The following is a 21,884-nucleotide window of genomic DNA, read 5'->3' as shown; positions in this document are numbered from 1 at the left end:
AATGTTCATTTCTCTACCATAAGCCGTCTCCAAAGGCGTTTAAGAGAATTTGGCGGTACATCCAACCAGCCTCACAACCGCAGACCACGTGTAACCACACCAGCCCAGGACCTCCACATCCAGCATGTTCACCTCCAAGATCGTCTGAGACCAGCCACTCGGACAGCTGCTGAAACAATCAGTTTGCATAACCAAAGAATTTCTGCACAAACTGTCAGAAACCGTCTCAGGGAAGCTCATCTGCATGCTCGTCGTCCTCATTGGGGTCTCGACCTGACTCCAGTTCGTCGTCGTAACCGACTTGAGTGGGCAAATGCTCACATTCGCTGGTGTTTGGCACGTTGGAGAGGTGTTGTCTTCACGGATGAATCCCGGTTCACACTGTTCAGGGCAGATGGCAGACAGCGTGTGTGGCGTCGTGTGGGTGAGCGGTTTTCTGATGTCAATGTTGTGGATCGAGTGGCCCATGGTGGCAGTGGGGTTATGGGATGGGCAGGCATCTGTTATGGATGAATCAATCAATCAATTTTATTTATATAGCGCCAAATCACAACAAACAGTTGCCCCAAGGCGCTTTATATTGTAAGGCAAGGCTATATAATAATTACGTAAAAACCCCAACGGTCAAAATGACCCCCTATGAGCAAGCACTTGGCAACAGTGGGAAGGAAAAACTCCCTTTTAACAGGAAGAAACCTCCAGCAGAACCAGGCTCAGGGAGGGGCAGTCTTCTGCTGGGACTGGTTGGGGCTGAGGGAGAGAACCAGGAAAAAGACATGCTGTGGAGGGGAGCAGAGATCGATCACTAATGATTAAATGCAGAGTGGTGCATACAGAGCAAAAAGAGAAAGAAACAGTGCATCATGGGAACCTCCCAGCAGTCTACGTCTATAGCAGCATAACTAAGGGATGGTTCAGGGTCACCTGATCCAGCCCTAACTATAAGCTTTAGCAAAAAGGAAAGTTTTAAGCCTAATCTTAAAAGTAGAGAGGGTGTCTGTCTCCCTGATCTGAATTGGGAGCTGGTTCCACAGGAGAGGAGCCTGAAAGCTGAAAGCTCTGCCTCCCATTCTACTCTTACAAACCCTAGGAACTACAAGTAAGCCTGCAGTCTGAGAGCGAAGCGCTCTATTGGGGTGATATGGTACTATGAGGTCCCTAAGATAAGATGTGACCTGATTATTCAAAACCTTATAAGTAAGAAGAAGAATTTTAAATTCTATTCTAGAATTAATGTTGTGTGGGCCGCTGAAGAGGAGGTACTGCTGGCCCACCACCACCAGAGGGCGCCCTGCCTGGAGTGCGGGCTCCAGGCACCAGAGGGCGCTGCCGCCGACGAAGGCTGTCAGGGTGACAGCTGTCACCCATTACTAGACACAGCTGACTGCACTCAGGACGGAGTATATCAGCAGGACAGCGTCTCCACCTCAGTGCCGAGATATCGCCTTGAGATTAAGGTAACCTTCTTTGCTAGTATATATATTGAGGACTCTGATAAACCTTGCTAAACCATTTCAGGACAGCTGATTACAGAAAGCACCTTGCTTGGATAAGTACTCACCTTCCTGCTTCATTATTACAAGAGGTGGAGGCGGCTTCTCCCCTCTCCGTCTACTGGGTGCTGTCGCATCCATACCTGTGTGTTTGTGCTCTTTCCCGCCAGCAGTACCGGATCCGACGAGCGAAGGCAGTGGCCACCTGGGAATTCGGGACTTGGCGGTTCCAGTACTCCTGGTTTTCGGTGGCAGAGGAAATCTGGGTGGTTCCGGTTCGACTGGGACGGACGTCTCCTACCTTCGAGCCTGCCCACACAACACCAGCAGATTTCGACTTACAACTCTAAAGTATTAATTGTTGTATTGGTTGTGCCCTGTTCACAACAGTAAAACTTGTTATTCACCTTTCTCTATTGTCCGTTCATTGCGCCCCCTGTTGTGGGTCCGTGTACCTACACTTTCACAACAATTAACAGGAAGCCAATGAAGAGAGGCCAATATGGGTGAGATATGCTCTCTCCTTCTAGTCCCTGTTAGTACTCTAGCTGCAGCATTTTGAATTAACTGAAGGCTTTTCAGGGAACTTTTAGGACAACCTGATAATAATGAATTACAATAGTCCAGCCTAGAGGAAATAAATGCATGAATTAGTTTTTCAGCATCACTGAGACAAGACCTTTCTAATTTTAGAGATATTGCGTAAATGCAAAAAAGCAGTCCTACATATTTGTTTAATATGCGCATTGAATGACATATCCTGATCAAAAATGACTCCAAGATTTCTCACAGTATTACTAGAGGTCAGGGTAATGCCATCCAGAGTAAGGATCTGGCTAGACACCATGTTTCTAAGATTTGTGGGGCCAAGTACAATAACTTCAGTTTTATCTGAGTTTAAAAGCAGGAAATTAGAGGTCATCCATGTCTTTATGACAATCCTGCAGTTTAGCTAATTGGTGTGTGTCCTCTGGCTTCATGGATAGATAAAACTGGGTATCATCTGCGTAACAATGAAAATTTAAGCAATGCCGTCTAATAATACTGCCTAAGGGAAGCATGTATAAAGTGAATAAAATTGGTCCTAGCACAGAACCTTGTGGAACTCCATAATTAACCTTAGTCTGTGAAGAAGATTCCCCATTTACATGAACAAATTGTAATCTATTAGATAAATCAATCAATCAATTTTTTTATATAGCGCCAAATCACAACAAACAGTTGCCCCAAGGCGCTTTATATTGTAAGGCAAGGCCATACAATAATTATGTAAAACCCCAACGGTCAAAACGACCCCCTGTGAGCAAGCACTTGGCTACAGTGGGAAGGAAAAACTCCCTTTTAACAGGAAGAAACCTCCAGCAGAACCAGGCTCAGGGAGGGGCAGTCTTCTGCTGGGACTGGTTGGGGCTGAGGGAGAGAACCAGGAAAAAGACATGCTGTGGAGGGGAGCAGAGATCGATCACTAATGATTAAATGCAGAGTGGTGCATACAGAGCAAAAAGAGAAAGAAACAGTGCATCATGGGAACCCCCCAGCAGTCTACGTCTATAGCAGCATAACTAAGGGATGGTTCAGGGTCACCTGATCCAGCCCTAACTATAAGCTTTAGCAAAAAGGAAAGTTTTAAGCCTAATCTTAAAAGTAGAGAGGGTGTCTGTCTCCCTGATCTGAATTGGGAGCTGGTTCCACAGGAGAGGAGCCTGAAAGCTGAAGGCTCTGCCTCCCATTCTACTCTTACAAACCCTAGGAACTACAAGTAAGCCTGCAGTCTGAGAGCGAAGCGCTCTATTGGGGTGATATGGTACTACGAGGTCCCTAAGATAAGATGGGACCTGATTATTCAAAACCTTATAAGTAAGAAGAAGAATTTTAAATTCTATTCTAGAATTAACAGGAAGCCAATGAAGAGAGGCCAATATGGGTGAGATATGCTCTCTCCTTCTAGTCCCCGTCAGTACTCTAGCTGCAGCATTTTGAATTAACTGAAGGCTTTTTAGGGAACTTTTAGGACAACCTGATAATAATGAATTACAATAGTCCAGCCTAGAGGAAATAAATGCATGAATTAGTTTTTCAGCATCACTCTGAGACAAGACCTTTCTGATTTTAGAGATATTGCGTAAATGCAAAAAAAAGCAGTCCTACATATTTGTTTAATATGCGCTTTGAATGACATATCCTGATCAAAAATGACTCCAAGATTTCTCACAGTATTACTAGAGGTCAGGGTAATGCCATCCAGAGTAAGGATCTGGTTAGACACCATGTTTCTAAGATTTGTGGGGCCAAGTACAATAACTTCAGTTTTATCTGAGTTTAAAAGCAGGAAATTAGAGGTCATCCATGTCTTTATGTCTGTAAGACAATCCTGCAGTTTAGCTAATTGGTGTGTGTCCTCTGGCTTCATGGATAGATAAAGCTGGGTATCATCTGCATAACAATGAAAATTTAAGCAATGCCGTCTAATAATACTGCCTAAGGGAAGCATGTATAAAGTGAATAAAATTGGTCCTAGCACAGAACCTTGTGGAACTCCACCTTAAAAGCCTGTGGTACATAGCCAACTAACAAAGATAGATTGATCATATTTAAGATCGAAGCATTAAATAATGGTAGGGCTTCCTTGAGCAGCCTGGTAGGAATGGGGTCTAATAAACATGTTGATGGTTTGGATGAAGTAACTAATGAAAATAACTCAGACAGAACAATCGGAGAGAAAGAGTCTAACCAAATACCGGCATCACTGAAAGCAGCCAAAGATAACGATATGTCTTTGGGATGGTTATGAGTAATTTTTTCTCTAATAGTTAAAATTTTATTAGCAAAGAAAGTCATGAAGTCATTACTAGTTAAAGTTAATGGAATACTAAGCTCAATAGAGCTCTGACTCTTTGTCAGCCTGGCTACAGTGCTGAAAAGAAATCTGGGGTTGTTCTTATTTTCTTCAATTAGTGATGAGTAGTAAGATGTCCTAGCTTTACGGGGGGCTTTTTTATAGAGCAACAGACTCTTTTTCCAGGCTAAGTGAAGATCTTCTAAATCAGTGAGACGCCATTTCCTCTCCAACCTACGGGTTATCTGCTTTAAGCTGCGAGTTTGTGAGTTATACCACGGAGTCAGGCACTTCTGATTTAAAGCTCTCTTTTTCAGAGGAGCTACAGCATCCAAAGTTGTCTTCAATGAGGATGTAAAACTATTGATGAGATACTCTATCTCACTCACAGAGTTTAGGTAGCTACTCTGCACTGTGTTGGTATATGGCATTAGAGAACATAAAAAAGGAATCATATCCTTAAACCTAGTTACAGCGCTTTCTGAAAGACTTCTAGTGTAATGAAACTTATTCCCCACTGCTGGGTAGTCCATCAGAGTAAATGTAAATGTCATTAAGAAATGATCAGACAGAAGGGAGTTTTCAGGGAATACTGTTAAGTCTTCAATTTCCATACCATAAGTCAGAACAAGATCTAAGATATGATTAAAGTGGTGGGTGGACTCATTTACTTTTTGAGCAAAGCCAATTGAGTCTAATAATAGATTAAATGCAGTGTTGAGGCTGTCATTCTCAGCATCTGTGTGGATGTTAAAATCGCCCACTATAATTATCTTATCTGAGCTAAGCACTAAGTCAGACAAAAGGTCTGAAAATTCACAGAGAAACTCACAGTAACGACCAGGTGGACGATAGATAATAACAAATAAAACTGTTTTTTGGGACTTCCAATTTGGATGGACAAGACTAAGAGTCAAGCTTTCAAATGAATTAAAGCTCTGTCTGGGTTTTTGATTAATTAATAAGCTGGAATGGAAGATTGCTGCTAATCCTCCGCCTCGGCCCGTGCTACGAGCATTCTGGCAGTTAGTGTGACTCGGGGGTGTTGACTCATTTAAACTAACATATTCATCCTGCTGTAACCAGGTTTCTGTAAGGCAGAATAAATCAATATGTTGATCAATTATTATATCATTTACTAACAGGGACTTAGAAGAGAGAGACCTAATGTTTAATAGACCACATTTAACTGTTTTAGTCTGTGGTGCAGTTGAAGGTGCTATATTATTTTTTCTTTTGAATTTTTATGCTTAAATAGATTTTTGCTGGTTGTTGGTGGTCTGGGAGCAGGCACCGTCTCTACGGGGATGGGGTAATGAGGCGATGGCAGGGGGAGAGAAGCTGCAGAGAGGTGTGTAAGACCACAACTCTGCTTCCTGGTCCCAACCCTGGATAGTCACGGTTTGGAGGATTTAAGAAAATTGGCCAGATTTCTAGAAATGAGAGCTGCTCCATCCAAAGTGGGATGGATGCCGTCTCTCCTAACAAGACCAGGTTTTCCCCAGAAGCTTTGCCAATTATGTATGAAGCCCACCTCATTTTTTGGACACCACTCAGACAGCCAGCAATTCAAGGAGAACATGCGGCTAAACGTCACTCCCGGTCCGATTGGGGAGGGGCCCAGAGAAAACTACAGAGTCCGACATTGTTTTTGCAAAGTTACACACCGATTCAATGTTAATTTTAGTGACCTCCGATTGGCGTAACCGGGTGTCATTACTGCCGACATGAATTACAATCTTACCAAATTTACGCTTAGCCTTAGCCAGCAGTTTCAAATTTCCTTCAGTGTCACCTGCTCTGGCCCCCGGAAGACATTTGACTATGGTTGCTGGTGTCGCTAACTTCACATTTCTCAAAACAGAGTCGCCAATAACCAGAGTTTGATCCTTGGCGGGTGTGTCGTCGAGTGGTGAAAAACGGTTAGAAATGTGAACGGGTTGGCGGTGTACACAGGGCTTCTGTTTAGGACTACGCTTCCTCCTCACAGTCACCCAGTCGGCCTGCTTTCCCGGCTGCTCGGGATCTGCCAGAGGGAAACTAACGGCGGCTAAGCTACCTTGGTCCGCACCAACTACAGGGCCTGGCTAGCTGTAGAAATTTCCACGGTGCGGAGCCGAGTCTCCAATTTGCCCAGCCTGGCTTCCAAAGCTACGAATAAGCTACACTTATTACAAGTACCATTACTGCTAAAGGAGGCCGAGGAATAACTAAACATTTCACACCCAAAGCAGAAAAGTGCAGCAGAGACAGGAGAAGCCGCCATGCTAAACCAGCTAAGAGCTAGTAGCTGCGCTAAGCTAGCGGATTCCTAAAAACACACAAAGTGAATAATGTGTAAATAATTTAGAGGTGATTCAGCAGAGGGAGTGCTTTAGTTAAGGCACGTGAAGATTACACTGTGAAACAAATTGTTATCTAGGTATCTAGATCAATCTAACTGCGCAGATTAAACAGCTAAAAGATACAGCAAAACACCGCTGTGCTCCGGAACAGGAAGTGATACAATACCGCAGTGAGAGCCAACCACCAGTAGAGGCAAGCGAAGAACACAGGTGCATTTTATTGATGGCATTTTGAATGCACAGAGATACCGTGACAAGATCCTGAGGCCCATTGTTGTGCCATACATCCAAGAACATCACCTCATGTTGCAGCAGGATAATGCACGGCCCTATGTTGCAAGGATCTGTACACAATTCTTGGAAGCTGAAAATGTCCCAGTTCCTGCATGGCCGGCATACTCACCTGACATGTCACCCATTGAGCATGTTTGGGATGCTCTGGACCGGCGTATACGACAGCATGTACCAGTTCCTGCCAATATCCAGCAACTTCGCACAGCCATTGAAGAGGAGTGGACCAACATTCCACAGGCCACAATTGACAACCTGATCAACTCTATGCGAAGGAGATGTGTTGCACTGCATGAGGCAAATGGTGGTCACACCAGATACTGACTGGTATCCCCCCCAATAAAACAAAACTGCACCTTTCAGAGTGGCCTTTTATTGTGGACAGTCTAAGGCACACCTGTGCACTAATCATGGTGTCTAATCAGCATCTTGATATGGCACACCTGTGAGGTGGGATGGATTATCTCAGCAAAAGAGAAGTGCTCACTATCACAGATTTAGACTGGTTTGTGAACAACATTTGAGGGAAATGGTGATATTGTGTATGTGGAAAAGTTTTCGATCTTTGAGTTCATCTCATACAAAATGGGAGCAAAACCAAAAGTGTTGCGTTTATATTTTTGTTGAGTGTAACACCTAAAATAGATCCTAGGTCAAGAAGTTCCAAACAGTCCAACACAAACTTTAAACAGCAATCCAATCCAAATGATGAAACTTAGACTTTTTAATATCTCGGTCTTAAAATGACAATGTAGTCCGTACCTGATGCCCTGCATTGACTTCTTTGTGACAGAAATGTGTTGAGCTCTTCATCCACTAGCCCTTCTACTTCAGCTAGAGACATCCCAAAGAATACTGCAAATGGCTCCAGACGGCTTACGGCGTACTGGATTTGTGTTTTTGTTGTTTGTGTGTGTGTACCATCAATAAGCTCATTCAAATCACGGTCTGTCACCAAAACAAACCCCGCCATGCATGTTTTTAAGCTAAGTGCTGTCGCCGCTAGTGTGAGCACGCGGTGGTCTCAGTGTGCAATGGTACAAAATGTATGGAACCAAAATTGCACAGTAAACGGAACACAATGGCAAATAGGATGAATGATCCATATCACATGGCAAACAAACTATCAATCAAATGACAAGGATCTATTTAGGCATTATATAATCATAGCTACAGTACATGACAGGTGATACCTATTTAAACATTAACAGAACATTAAAGACCAATGGCCAATACAATTTTTAAAACTTGAACATATGTAACTTTTAAATGAGAGACCTTTCAGAATCTTAAATTGGTTGTTTTAGTTTTTGTTGCATTTTGTAATTTATACAATAGCACAGACAGCAAAATGTTCGCATGAAAATCCTCACCTACTCACTCATTTTCAGCTGCTTACTCCAAGTAAGGGATGCAGGGGCTGGAGCCTATCCCAGCATTCATAGAGCATGAGGTAGAGTACACCCTGGACAGGATACCAGTCGGTTGCAGGACACATTACAATCCTGTTTTACTAAATTCACAATATATTCTCAAAGAAAATTGGAAGGGTAATAAAAAAAATTGTGAGTTTCTCCTCTGTGAGATCAATAAAGTCTTATCTTAACATATAGCTAAAAACAAGAGCAATCAGAGGTTTCTGACGTCTGCCAATCTGGATCCAGATCACCTCCAAAATTTTGTGGAGTCTTCCATGCCCTAATATCCATCTGTGGTGCGAATTTGGTGAGAATCCATCAAGTAGTTTTGAAGTAATCCTTCAAAGCCATAAATAAAGTGAAATCTTGATCCAGAATCCAGATTCATATAGAACAACGCTTTTGTGAGCTGACGGTGGGAGCTGTTAGCAGGATGGGATTTACAGCACAGGCTGCTGTGTGGGTGGTGTCTGCCCAGCACTGTGACACGCAGCTGGAGCTGCTCAGTTTTTATCTCTGTTGTGGCAGCGTGGGCACACTGCTGCCCAGTCATTCCACCTCCAGCGGGACATGTTGAATCATATGCCTGATGGGTGTTCCACAGCTATCACATCTTGATTGGCTGTGTTTGGTGTTAGCGCACCGAGCCTGTCACGTGCATCGACATGCACACCTCTGCACATTGTATTACAGCTGTGATGACCATAATGTCTCATATACATTGTTTAACCCATGGGAGGGAATGACAATGTTTGTGTTAAATGACATCCATCATGGGTTAGGGTTGCACCTTGACAATGCTGGATTGTGGTTTTGGGGGTGCATGACGCACTCACACACCATTCGTGTTGTGGGGGGGGGGGTGACTCAACACACTTGCACGCCATTTGTGTTGCTTGGGGGCGGACATGACATACTGACCACCATGGGAGGTTTTGCCACCTCAACTGCACCTCAACAGTGGTGTCCTGGGCACTACATTTTGTAAGTTCCCAAGACTGCTATTAGAAATTTGTGGGTGGTACCTCAATTCTGGCTGAGTGTAGGTTGAATGGCCATTTGGGCACCATTCCCCCTCATTCAGCTACAGGTGTGAAGGATTGCTCGTTCACGATATTCGGCTCGTTCACAACATTCGGCGGTTCGATGTGGCTGATCATTTTGTGCAACCCCTCGACTGCAGTCCGAATGGTCTGAGCCACGTACGACTGTTGCGACCACAGTCTAACAGCAGTATGACCTCATCTCCACTGCCATTCGATTGGGTTTCCAGCACGAGTGCAACACGATTGTAGAGTGTAATTATGCCAATCCAGATCCAGATCACCTCCAAAATTTAGTGGAGTCTTCCATGCCCTAATATCCATCTGTGGTGCAAATTTGGTGAGAATCCGTCAAGTAGTTTTGAAGTAATCCTTCAAAGCCATAAATAAAGTGAAAACTTGATCCAGAATCCGGATTCATATGGAACAACGCTTTTTTTCTGCATGTGTAACGTTGCCTAACCCCAGAGCTATGAGTGTGTTGCTGCTGACTTCTATCAAAGAAACACTGCTGTACATGGCCCCTGAGCTAGTAGAAGTGAAGCCATATGACCACACCACAGATCTCTGGTCTCTAGGCTGCATTCTTTATGAGCTCTACACTGGGGAGCCACCTTTCCACAGTAACGTCATCTTCCACCTGATGCAACCCATAGTGAACAGCCAAGTGAAATAGCCAGATTCTATGAGTGACATGTGCACCATAACACAACTACTATAAGTGGCTGAGCAAGGCCACAACACTTCAAAGTTACGACAACAATAGCAAATGCAGAAAAAAAAAAAAAAAAACGTGCATCAAATCAACCACAGGTAGATACATTTTGATGCAAATGCTTGCAAACATAGAGAACACAAACAGATCATATCAGCCCAGGCAGGAGCCCCGATGCTCTCACAATTTCCTCTTTTGATTTCAGCACAGCTCGGCTGAGGACACGGCCAGTCGGCTGGACATCAGCAGCTGGTGTGGAGATGGGAATGTGCAAAAGGAATGAGCTTAGATCCATGCGTACGCACACTTTGATACATGTGGCTTTTTGTGCGTAATATAGTTTCTGGGTTTTAGTGTATGCCATGTTTCAGTAGGAAAGCCACACAAGTCTTAGTACATGAGGCCCCACGTGTGTTTTGCTTTTGTGTGTTTTTTTTTTTTTTGCATTTGCTTGTGTTTTAATTTGACCATGTTTTTGCCTTTCAGCAACTGCAACACCTTCTGTATCTAGACACACTAAAGCTCTGAAATGTTTGTTCTGATTTATAGGAGATGACATAACAGTGATGCCTGATGTATATCAAACAGAATATAGTGAGCTTCAGAGCTTTCTGAATGGTCAGTTGACTAAAGATCCTCAAAGGAGATTGTGGCAAGATATCCTGCATCGTCCCTTTCTTACTGAAGGTGTTCTAGGTGACAGAGTTAAACTATTTAAATATTAATTGTATAGCATATCTTACAATTTGACATTATTTGTGAGGGATTGTGCTGTATTTCTTGTGTTGTCAGGTAGTGTCTCCAGCCCATTGATGGTCAAACTCAGGACAGACACACTGACACAAACATCAGCAAGCAGCAGAAAAGACAGCGCCTACAACCCCTGGCAAAAAATTATGGAATCACCGGCCTCAGAGGATGTTCATTCTGTTGTTTAATTTTGTAGAAAAAAAGCAGATCACAGACATGACACAAAACTAAAGTCATTTCAAATGGCAACTTTCTGGCTTTAAGAAACACTATAAGAAATCAAGACAAAAAGATTGTGGCAGTCAGTAACGGTTACTTTTTTAGACCAAGCAGAGGAAAAAAAAAATATGGAATCACTCAATTCTGAGGAATAAATTATGGAATCACCCTGTAAATTTCCATCCCCAAAACTAACACCTGCATCAAATCACATGTGCTCGTTGACATTGACCCTATGTGTCTTTTTGCAAGGAATGTTTTCACAGTTTTTGCTCTATGGCAAGATGCATTATCTTCTTGAAAAATGATTTCATCATCCTCAAACATCAGAAAAGTGTCCAAAATATCAATGTAAACTTGTGCATTTATTGATGATGTAATGACAGCCATCTCCCCAGTGCCTTTACCTGACATGCAGCGCCTTTTCATCAATGACTGTGGAAATTTACATGTTCTCTTCAGGCAGTCATCTTTATAAATCTCATTGGAATGGCACCAAACAAAAGTTCCAGCATCATCACCTTGCCCAATGCAGATTCGAGATTCATCACTGAATATGACTTTCATCCAGTCATCCACAGTCCACGATTGCTTTTCTTTAGCCCATTGTAACCTTGTTTTTTTCTGTTTAGGTGTTAATGATGGCTTTCGTTTAGCTTTTCTGTATGTAAATCCCATTTCCTTTAGGCGGTTTCTTACAGTTCGGTCACAGATGTTGACTCCAGTTTCCTCCCATTCGTTCTTCATTTGTTTTGTTGTGCATTTTCGATTTTTGAGACATATTGCTTTAAGTTTTCTGTCTTGACGCTTTGATGTCTTCCTTGGTCTACCAGTATGTTTGCCTTTAACAACCTTCCCATGTTGTTTGTATTTGGTCCAGAGTTTAGACACAGCTGACTGTGAACAACCAACATCTTTTGCAACATTGCGTGATGATTTACCCTCTTTTAAGAGTTTGATAATCCTCTCCTTTGTTTCAATTGACATCTCTCGTGTTGGTGCCATGATTCATGTCAGTCCACTTGGTGCAACAGCTCTCCAAGGTGTGATCACTCCTTTTTAGATGCAGACTGACAAGCAGATGTGATTTGATGCAGGTGTTAGTTTTGGGGATGAAAATTTACAGGGTGATTCCATAATTTATTCCTCAGAATTGAGTGAGTCCATATTTTTTTCCTCTGCTTGGTCTAAAAAAGTAACCGTTACTGACTGCCACAATCTTTTTGTCTTGATTTCTTATAGTGTTTCTTAAAGCCAGAAAGTTGCCATTTGAAATGACTTTAGTTTTGTGTCATGTCTGTGATCTGCAAGTGTGACCTACAGATGAAGTGGCGTAAATGAAGTAAATGATGTAAATGTAATGGAGATATGCAGGGATATTTTATTTGGTACCCTGTCAACTGGAATAAACAAGAAACAGAAGCCGCGCGCACACACACACAGTGAAGTAAAATAATTTATTTTGTTTATACAGCGCCAAATCACCATGGGCATAATTTGGTGGGGGATAGGGGGGACATGTCCCCCCCCCCCACCTTTTCAACCAGGGTGGACAGAATATGGTATGTCCTCCTCACCTTCTGACATATGTGTGTACTTGAAACATGCTATGCCAGTCTTATGTGCAAACCATGTCAGAATAGTATCTTTGTTTCTGCAAGTTTGTATTTTTAGCAGCATTGACTTGTTTACAACACCTGTTTCTTGTTTGTCACATTCGGAATTTTCTGGGACTGCATTTGCCCAGATTTGAAACCAGAAATAGTTGCCTCTAGGGACTAGTGTCTACACATAAGTATCAATGGACCATATGCTAATTTACGAAATTCTGAAAGTCAGAAAAGGAAATCAGAAAAGCTATCTGGGACCTCAGAAAGCCCATCTACAATTATTGCTTGATCTCCAAAATCAGTCTATGCAAGCGAAATTATGTTCAGTACGAGTGTTGTCATTAATGCCACTTTGAAAATTAAATTCATGATAAGTAATTTATCCTAAACTTATGATCTGTTTTTTTCAAACTTATGCAAAAACAAATCTTGAGGAAAAAAAAAACAGTATGTGATAGTTAATCATTAAGAGCCTGTTCTTTCATATTTATGAATACATTTTACCACATTGCAGTTTTTTTAATGAAAACTCAACCTATCATTCTTTTTGAGTTCTACACATGTGGTGATCCCTTATTTACACCAGGATGTTAATAAAATCAATGCTGGCTATTCTCAGAATATGTCAGGGTTTGGTACCACTCAAGACAGGAATTGGACCCCAAATGCAAAGTAGCCAAAACACAAGTAGTAAGTGCAAAAACAAGATATTTAATAAGTCCAAAAAAAAGGTAATTAGACAGTAAATCAGAACATCAAAATGGCAAAGTCGAAAACTCTAGAAATACAATAAGTGTCCATGAACAAAGTTAAACACACAAAAAAAGACAAAAATCCAGAAAAAGGCAGACACAGTAATAAATGCAACAAAAGGTGACTGTCAAAAAGGTGACAGTGAAGTAACTTACAAAATTAAGAATAACCAGTGTAGACTGACAGGACGCGTGGCAGAGGACTCAGGTATGACATACAATCAACCAGCACAAGCAGAAATCAAGACATGACTTATATAACCAACAAATTACATACAGGTGTGGAACTAAAGAAGCACGTAAGAACAATCAATGTGCGCACACACAAGACAATAACAGCAGACAACCTGAGTGGAACAAAAATGAACTGATAGAACAGAAATACAAAAACTGCAATGACCGAAAATAAAATACATGAAAAGCAGGAGGATTGGCATGAGGGGAGAACTGTTGTGTGGGCCGCCAGAAGAGGAGGTACTGCTGGCCCACCACCAGAGGGCGCCCTGCCTGAAGTGCGGGCTTCAGGCACGAGAGGGCGCTGCCGCCACAGACACAGCCGGGAGTGACAGCTGTCACTCATTAATTCCTGACAGCTGTCACTCATTCTTCATCATCGCACTCCATAAAACCCAGACGTCATCTCCACCTCATCGCCGAGATATCGTACTTCATTGGAGGTATTATCCTCAGCCATTTGTGGTTATCTAATAATCTGTCTATTGTGAGTGTTTGCAGGAGTACCGGTCCCTAGTTTTGTGGAAGTTGAGTGAGTGCAGGACGGCACTCTTTTCCTCTGAGGGATCACTGCTTACACATCAGAATATTGAGTGAGAGGTGGAGGTGGCATTCCCACCGTTGTTGTTACTGGGTGTACACACACCCACACTTGACTGTCTTTGTTCTCGCCAGCAGTACCAGATCCGACAGTCGGAGACGGTGATCACCTGGGAATTCGGGACTTGGCGGCTCCAGTATTCACCAGGTTCGGTGGCGGCGGAAATTGTGTGGCTCCGGCTCTTTTCAGGACAGACGTCTTCTATCCTCGAGCCTGCCCACACGTCACCTTTGTGAATTGACTGTAATTATATTCTGAGATTGTCTGTATTTCGTTGTGCACATTTCACAACATTAAATTGTTACTTTTTGGCTCATCTATTGGCTGTTCATTTGCGCCCGCTGTTGTGGGTCCGTGTCACTACACTTTCACAACAAGAACCCTGCCTCGCTGTCAAGCGTTACCCTGACAACGGGCATAAACGCAAACCCGGAAACAGAAGAACCCAGACGACTAGACCACTCACTCACACATACACACACACACACACACACACACCGAGGACAAGCACACCTACACGACAGGAGCGCAAGCAATCCCTGCATGCGCGCACACACACACACACACACACACACACACACACAAGACTCGCACCGACAGAGCAAGACGGCAGAGGCGATCACCAGTCATGCTGCTGACAGCCGGGACACGCCCACACTCTCTCACACAGAACTTACAAAGAAATAAAAACTAGCAAGAACAAAAAACAGAATAATCAGAAAAACGAAAGGCATACTGAAAATACAAGACAACCAAAACAAGAGGCATGAACTGAAGAAAAAAGCAGAGTGGACAGCAGACGTGAAACAAGAGGCCAGGTGGGAAAAGCTGAACGAGACAGACGGCAGGTGAGAAGCAGACCAGATAAAATACACACTAAGAAATAACAAAAAAAAACTCAATGAGAAAATAATCTGTGAAGCCATGGATGCGAGAAATAACCCTAGGTCTATGATAACACATAAAGCCCTAAATCTCAATTGACAGCAGACACAGGCATCGCATCACACACACACACACACACACAGGACAGGTGTGACAAAATAAATAAAAATCCCAAAAACAGCAGAGAACATGACAGAATAAAGTACTTATATCCACTGTTTCAAATTGCATAAGTCAAATGGTGTCCACTTTATGGTCTTCTCAAAACATTAAAATTACTGTTCTGGATGCTCAGAATGCATCTGAGCTTATCTAGAAACCGTTGGCTTCAGGGGGCCTAAAGCGGCCCCCAGACCCCCGGCCTATGTGCTTCGACCCTGCAGACCTCGCACTTTTTCCCCCACAATTTCTAGTTCTAAATTGTGCCCTTGCAAATCACAACAAAAGCTGCCTCAAGGTGCTTCACACAAGTAAGGTCTAACCTTACCAACCCCTAGGGCAAGCACACAGACAACAGTGGTAAGGAAAAACTCCCTCTGATGATACTGAAGAAGAAACCTCAGGCAGACCAGACTCAAAGGGGTGACCTGCTGCTTTGGCCATTCTAACAGTTAAAAGGTTTTTACAAAAGCTGAGAAACAGAAAATCAAACAACATAATAATATAAAGAAGATGAGAAATCCACGCATGTGTCAGCACCACAGGCAGGGGTCATCTAGCATTCCTTACGCTGTCAGTGGGCCTGCCCCACGACAAGTTCACCCCCAAACACAGACTGCCGGATGCGGCACCTGTGTCAGGCCTTGTATCTCACGATTAGTCTGGCCACTTGCGGTTTGGATCCATCAATCCTGCATTCTCACCTCGGAAAGAGAGAAAAAGAGCGGAATCCGTTGACTGGAAAAAAACTACACCTAAAGGTATAATTCATCAACAGTAAGTTGACAGGAAAACAAAGAAATTACTAAAGGTGATTGCTGGCACCTAGCCCTAAGCTTCCCTAATTTACAAGACCCAGAATCTAGATAAAGTTGAGGCCAAGACCTGCTCCTTTATAAATAAAATGACAGGAAGCAGAGTACCATACTATGTCAGTATGCCAGCCATATGAGAGGGAGAATAGCTGTCTTCCGTTTAGACTTGAATGTCTTTACAGAATCTAACTGTTTTATTGATGCAGGGAGATCATTCCACAAAATAGGTGCACGATAATAGAAGACTCTGTGGCCTGCAGACTTTTTATTCACCCTACGGTCACAAATTAGTCCTGTGCCTTCTTTGAGAACACAGAGCCCAGGCCGGTACATAGGGTTTAAAGTTAACGAAAATGAGGTGTGCCGTGCCTGATAGTGTGTGACATCACAACTTTACACACGCGTTTATTGACAAATACTGAACACAGGGAGACAACTGGGGGGCTTGTAAAGAAGCTCTAGTTTCACCATCAAGAAAGAAAGAAAAAAATAATAAAATAATAATAATAATAACAGAAAACATATTTGAATGTGCACATGCCCAAATGTGCCCATGCTGTTTTCAGTTGGAACAATTACATGAATAAACTACTCACCAAGTAGCCACCCATCGTGTGCCATGCCAGATGGGGGCACGAAATGCAGGATGACACAGGGTGGTCTGGGGGAAGTTACATTATGCTTAGGGTTAGGAGAAGGGGTTAGGGTAGAAATAGTCAAAACAAATAAATTTTAAAAAACACGTCAGAAATGTTACTCATTTTGTGACGAGAGCATGGAAAAAAAATGTGAGACTGGGCTGTCCCAACCACTCTGTTAGTCAGGATGAATAACTCATGCGTTGAACCAGGCCACCTAGCCATGATGTTAGTTAGATGCATTTGCGCATCACATATGATTTGAACATTGATGGAAAAAAGTTTCCTATTATCAAAAACAATTTCATCATGTGATGATGCCTTTATAGCAATATGTGTGCAGTCAATAGCTCCTATCACATTAGGGAAACCGACTCTCCTTGCAAATTGTACTTTAATGTTGGAATGTGATGTACCTGGATGACATTCAGATGATTGTGTTCCACACAGCTGGCATGGCTTGGTTCAAGGTTGACTGGCACACTACTGATCGATCAGCCAGCTCACGCTGGAATGCCCCTGTTGCTAGGAAGCCCAGCGTGATCAGCACCTGTGTGGGCAGAGACAAACCTTGGTTCCTCTTCCTCACCGTATTGCGCTCTAGGGGCCTCAGCTGTTGTGTGCAGTTATGCAGTATCACTGGTCTTGGTAAGCGAAATTGGTTTATGAGCCAGTTATCATTTGTAAGTAAATCCTTGTGTTTCCTGAAAACACGCTCACATTGGATTGCACCATTTGCAAGGTCCTCTAATAATGGTAATGCAACCATTGTTAATGCCATTTTACGCATCACTTTGTGCATGCTTTTATATCACCCATATAATTGCAAACACATGAGTGTGTTAATTGTTCACAAGTGTGTCTCTGATGTGCACATCAGTCTGATGACTTCTTGTTTTCATATTATTAACAGTTTCCCAGCATCACCTGTATATGTCACCAGACACCAGTGGACCAATAGCTGTAGAAACGTGCGTACACCAGCTATGAACTTGACGTCATTTTCCACAGTCATTTTCCTTTTGATACATCTGAACATTAGCATGGAGAAGGACGTACACCACGTTTTTGTGCGTACGCAGCCATTGTACACAAGGCTCCAGGTTATTGCAAATGATCAGAGAACAGACGGACAACAAAAACAGAAGGAATCTAGCAGATAGTAAGAGTGTGACAGTGAGTTAACAATGTATTCGTCATTAATCTTCAGACAAGTTGGTCTGTCAAAATCATCAGTGTTAATTCAATGTGAACAGTGCTGAAATTAATATTATCAGAGTTGCAAGTTACACATTCAAGTTGTATTAAAATCTTAACTCTTTAGTAGTGGTAACATTATCACTTACAAATGTGCATTTTAAATATTACAGGGAGCATATTTTATGTTTGGGCATTGCCTGTCAGATCTTCACAGACAAAGGCCTTAGGCTGGGTTTGAACCTTCAATCTTTTGTTTGTGGCACAATAGCATTATCACGGCATCATCATCAGAAACAGTCAGCATGCCTATCTTGATGCCAGACTAAAAAACAAGGGTGCATACCCATTTGGGGTGTGTGCAAGCACACATGGCCATTTAAATGGTGGGTAACACCACCGCAACGCTGGTCACAAAGGGGTTGAATTTACCGTGTTCATTTGGAATGGCTGTGTTGTTACTCTATTATAGTATCAACCAATCAGAGTGGAAAGTGGCTTTCTGGTTACTTAATGGATTAACGCCAACTTGTCAGAGTGTGGACAGCAGCCACAAAAGCTGCCTGAAGTGAAGGTGAGTGTTTATATTTAATTACTTTAATGGTTGTTTTCAATTCCTTTTCATCATCTGTGTCAATGGTTCCTGAAATGTCTGTGTGTGGGGGGGGTTGAACGAGGCACAGTTTGTTGCTGAAGGATTTTTATGTATTCTTCAGCTGCACTGCATTTCATGCATAGCTGTGAGAAATACTGTAGGGTGCTGCAACCCCCAGCTGGAAAAGGAGATGTCACAGTCAGCACCCCCTGCCAGATGATAAAAAAATATATAATAATGAAAGATTTTTATAAATGCAAAATCCCTGTTGTATTTTGCACAAAAATGTAACATTTGATGGTTTTGAGAATAATCAACAATTATGAATAAATCTAACATAGCATATAACTGAATCTGGTAACATTAGTTGCACTTGCTCAGCTTTTTTCTGGCATCTATTGATTTGTTGATACTGATAATGTACAGCGGGTAAAATAAGTATTGAACACATCACCATCTTTCTCAGCAAATATATTTCTAAAGATGCTATTGACAAGATTTTTTTTTTGTACCAGATGTCAGTAACAGTTCAGGTAATCCACATATACAAAGACAAAAACAAGTAAGTACAGAAATTAAGTTATGTATAATAACATGGAATGACACAGGGAAAAAAGTATTGAATATGCTAACTAAAAATTATTTAATACTTCATACAAAAGCCTTTGTTGGTAATGACAGCTTCAAGACGTCTCCTGTGTGGAGAAACCTGTCACCTGCATTGCTCAGGTGTGATTTTTGCCCCATTCTTCAACACCAACAGTGTTCAACTCTTGAAGGTTCTGTGGACCTCTTCTTATGAACTCTGATCTTCAGTTCTTTCCATAGATTTTCTACTGTATTTAAGTCAGGTGATTAGCTGGGTCATTCTAGCAACTTTATTTTCCAGGTTATTTTATTCACCAGGTTGTTATTGTAAATAATTTTTTTTTTCTTAACAACTTAGATAATAAGTTAAATAATTTAACCTTAAATAAAGGTTAAATCAAAATCAAAATTTTCATTCTCAAAACTAGTTCAAAGTTTACTTGACTGTGTTTTTGAGATTGTCTTGCTCAAATGTCCACCTTCATGATCATCCTGGTAGATGGCAGCAGATTTTTATTAAGAATGTCTCAGTACATTTTACATTTGCCAGTGCTGGATGCAGAAAAACAGCCCCACACTATGATAGTCCCACTTCCAACTTTAATGTTAGCATAATGTCTTTGGGGTGATGTGCAGTGCTATTTATGGTGTGTATTATGGCACCCACAGAGTTTGATTTTGATCTCTTCAGACCAGATGATATTCTCTCAGTATTTCACAGCTTGGCCTAAATGTTGAGCAGCAAACTTTAAACAAGCTTCAACATGCTTTTTCACCAATGGAGTGTTGTGTGGTGAGCGTGCGTACAGGCCATGGTGGATGAGTGCATTACTTATTTATTTATTTTAAGCAATTGTTCATTTACACTGTCACTTCTGAACCAGCTGTTGTCCCAAGTAGCTCGTTGTCCACTTCAGCTTCAGCTAGAAGCTTCAGTGCTGCAGCAGGCGCTGACTCACACCTACGATCAGATCAGGGCTGTCACATGCACACTTCTGGAAAATTTAAATCCATTTGGACAAACCACACAGGGCATCATGCAGCCTGCCATTTTAAAAATGCTGATCAACTCTGCAGGATTCCTGTGTGTCGGAAACTGGTTGGGATACACTGCAGAGGAAGGAGTTAAAATGTGTAGGTCCAGTGAAAAGGGCAGTGAGAGCAACACGGATAACCATGAGTGTGCACACAATGAGGCATTTGGAGTCTTGTCTTCAGTAGCAGATCAGGGCGTGGACGAAGAGGAGTGGAGCAGGTGGACAGAGGAGGTCAAGAGGTCAGCAGCCATGTTGACGTCTCTGATTATCCGCCGTCACTGCTGCGCAGCTCTGGGAAACCTGGTCAGTGTTGATGGTGCCGTGTCCGTGCTGTTGGAGGAGAACACATTTGGACTACTTCTCAGAGCTGCGTGCACGGATTCCCAGAATGCAGTGAGACAAGCTGCCAAAGCAACACTCTGCTTATACAGCCAGCAGGACCCAATTCAACAGGTAACAGAATTAACAGGAAGTAAGACAATCATGCTTAAATTAATGTGTTTTTTGGAATATATGTATTACTGGATTATTAGAATAGGATATTTTTTATTGTTTGTTTTAAAACAGCAGCACGGTGGCTTAGTAGTTAGCACTGATGCCTCACAGTAACCCGCCCATCCTGTGTGGAATTTGCTTGTTCTCCCTGTGTTTGTGTGGGTTCCCTCCAGGTGCTCTGGCCTCCTCCCACATCCAAAGACATGCAGGTTAGGTAAACTGGAAACTTTATATTGACCGTAGGGGTACGTACAAGTGTGAATGTTTGTCTGTGTATATGTGCCCCTGCAACAGCCTGGCATTCTATTCAGGGTGTACCCTACCTCACACCCTATGACGGCTGGAATAGGCTCCAGCCCTCTGTGACCCTTAGAAGGCGTAAGTGGGTATAGTAAATGGATGGATAGATGTTTAAAAAACAACAAAAGATCATTTGGCAGCTCTAGGATTAAACAGTCTCAGCACTGACTCGTTTTGGCAAACCAAGCAATAACTGACATTGATAGGTATTATGAACTGACAGCATGAGTGCTGTCTTACTTGTCCAGCAGATATTCAGCAAACGTTTTACCTGAACGATGCCTATATTTTATCTGATGTTCTTCCAAACAGGGTCTCTGGTGGCCTACCCTGATAAGCTATGTCATTTGCTGTCTGTTTCCATCTTTACATCATCACTAGCATGTATACCCCAGCACTTCCCTTTGACTTTCAAATGGCATACTGAGAAACTGAGTTTCATGGCATGTCATGCATCTTTTTTTACCTGTATGATTAAAAAAAAAATTTCATATAAGGCCAACTTTGATCATACTGGCACAATAAGATAGAATCCTTTATTTGAATAGTATGGAACAAACTTGTAGTGGGGCCAAAGAAAATTGTCTTTATGACTTGAACCATAAAAAAAAAAAAAAATAGCAAGGTGGTGCAAGTGGCTAATGTGCTTGCTTTCAGAAGAGAAAGTCACTGGTTAAAACCACCCATGCTCGTTCTATGTGTAATGTTGAGTTGCATCAGGAAGGTAATCTGGGATAAAAATTTGTGCTCAATCAATGATCTAATCCATATTTGTTGTGGTGACTTGAAGCAAAAAATACTTTAAAGTGCCATGTTTTGGGGGGAACCCAACATTTTGTTGTTGTTGTGCTGTATACTTTCCTTGGTT

At 42.3% G+C, this 21,884-nt stretch overlaps 1 long non-coding RNA gene across 1 annotated transcript; it reads left to right on the top strand.

The window, feature by feature from the left end:
- Nucleotides 1–8,877: 8,877 nt before the first annotated feature.
- On the top strand, nucleotides 8,878–20,219 carry LOC117517540. Its single transcript, XR_004562753.1, has 3 exons — nucleotides 8,878–8,889; nucleotides 9,345–9,346; nucleotides 20,069–20,219. It is a non-coding gene; the product is annotated as an uncharacterized LOC117517540 (long non-coding RNA).
- The last annotated feature ends 1,665 nt before the right edge of the window (nucleotides 20,220–21,884 follow it).

The sequence above is a fragment of the Thalassophryne amazonica genome, chromosome 9 (genome assembly GCF_902500255.1).
Source record: "Thalassophryne amazonica chromosome 9, fThaAma1.1, whole genome shotgun sequence".
NCBI classification, from domain to species: Eukaryota; Metazoa; Chordata; class Actinopteri; order Batrachoidiformes; family Batrachoididae; genus Thalassophryne; species Thalassophryne amazonica.
This window is presented reverse-complemented; position numbering and strand designations above follow the sequence as displayed.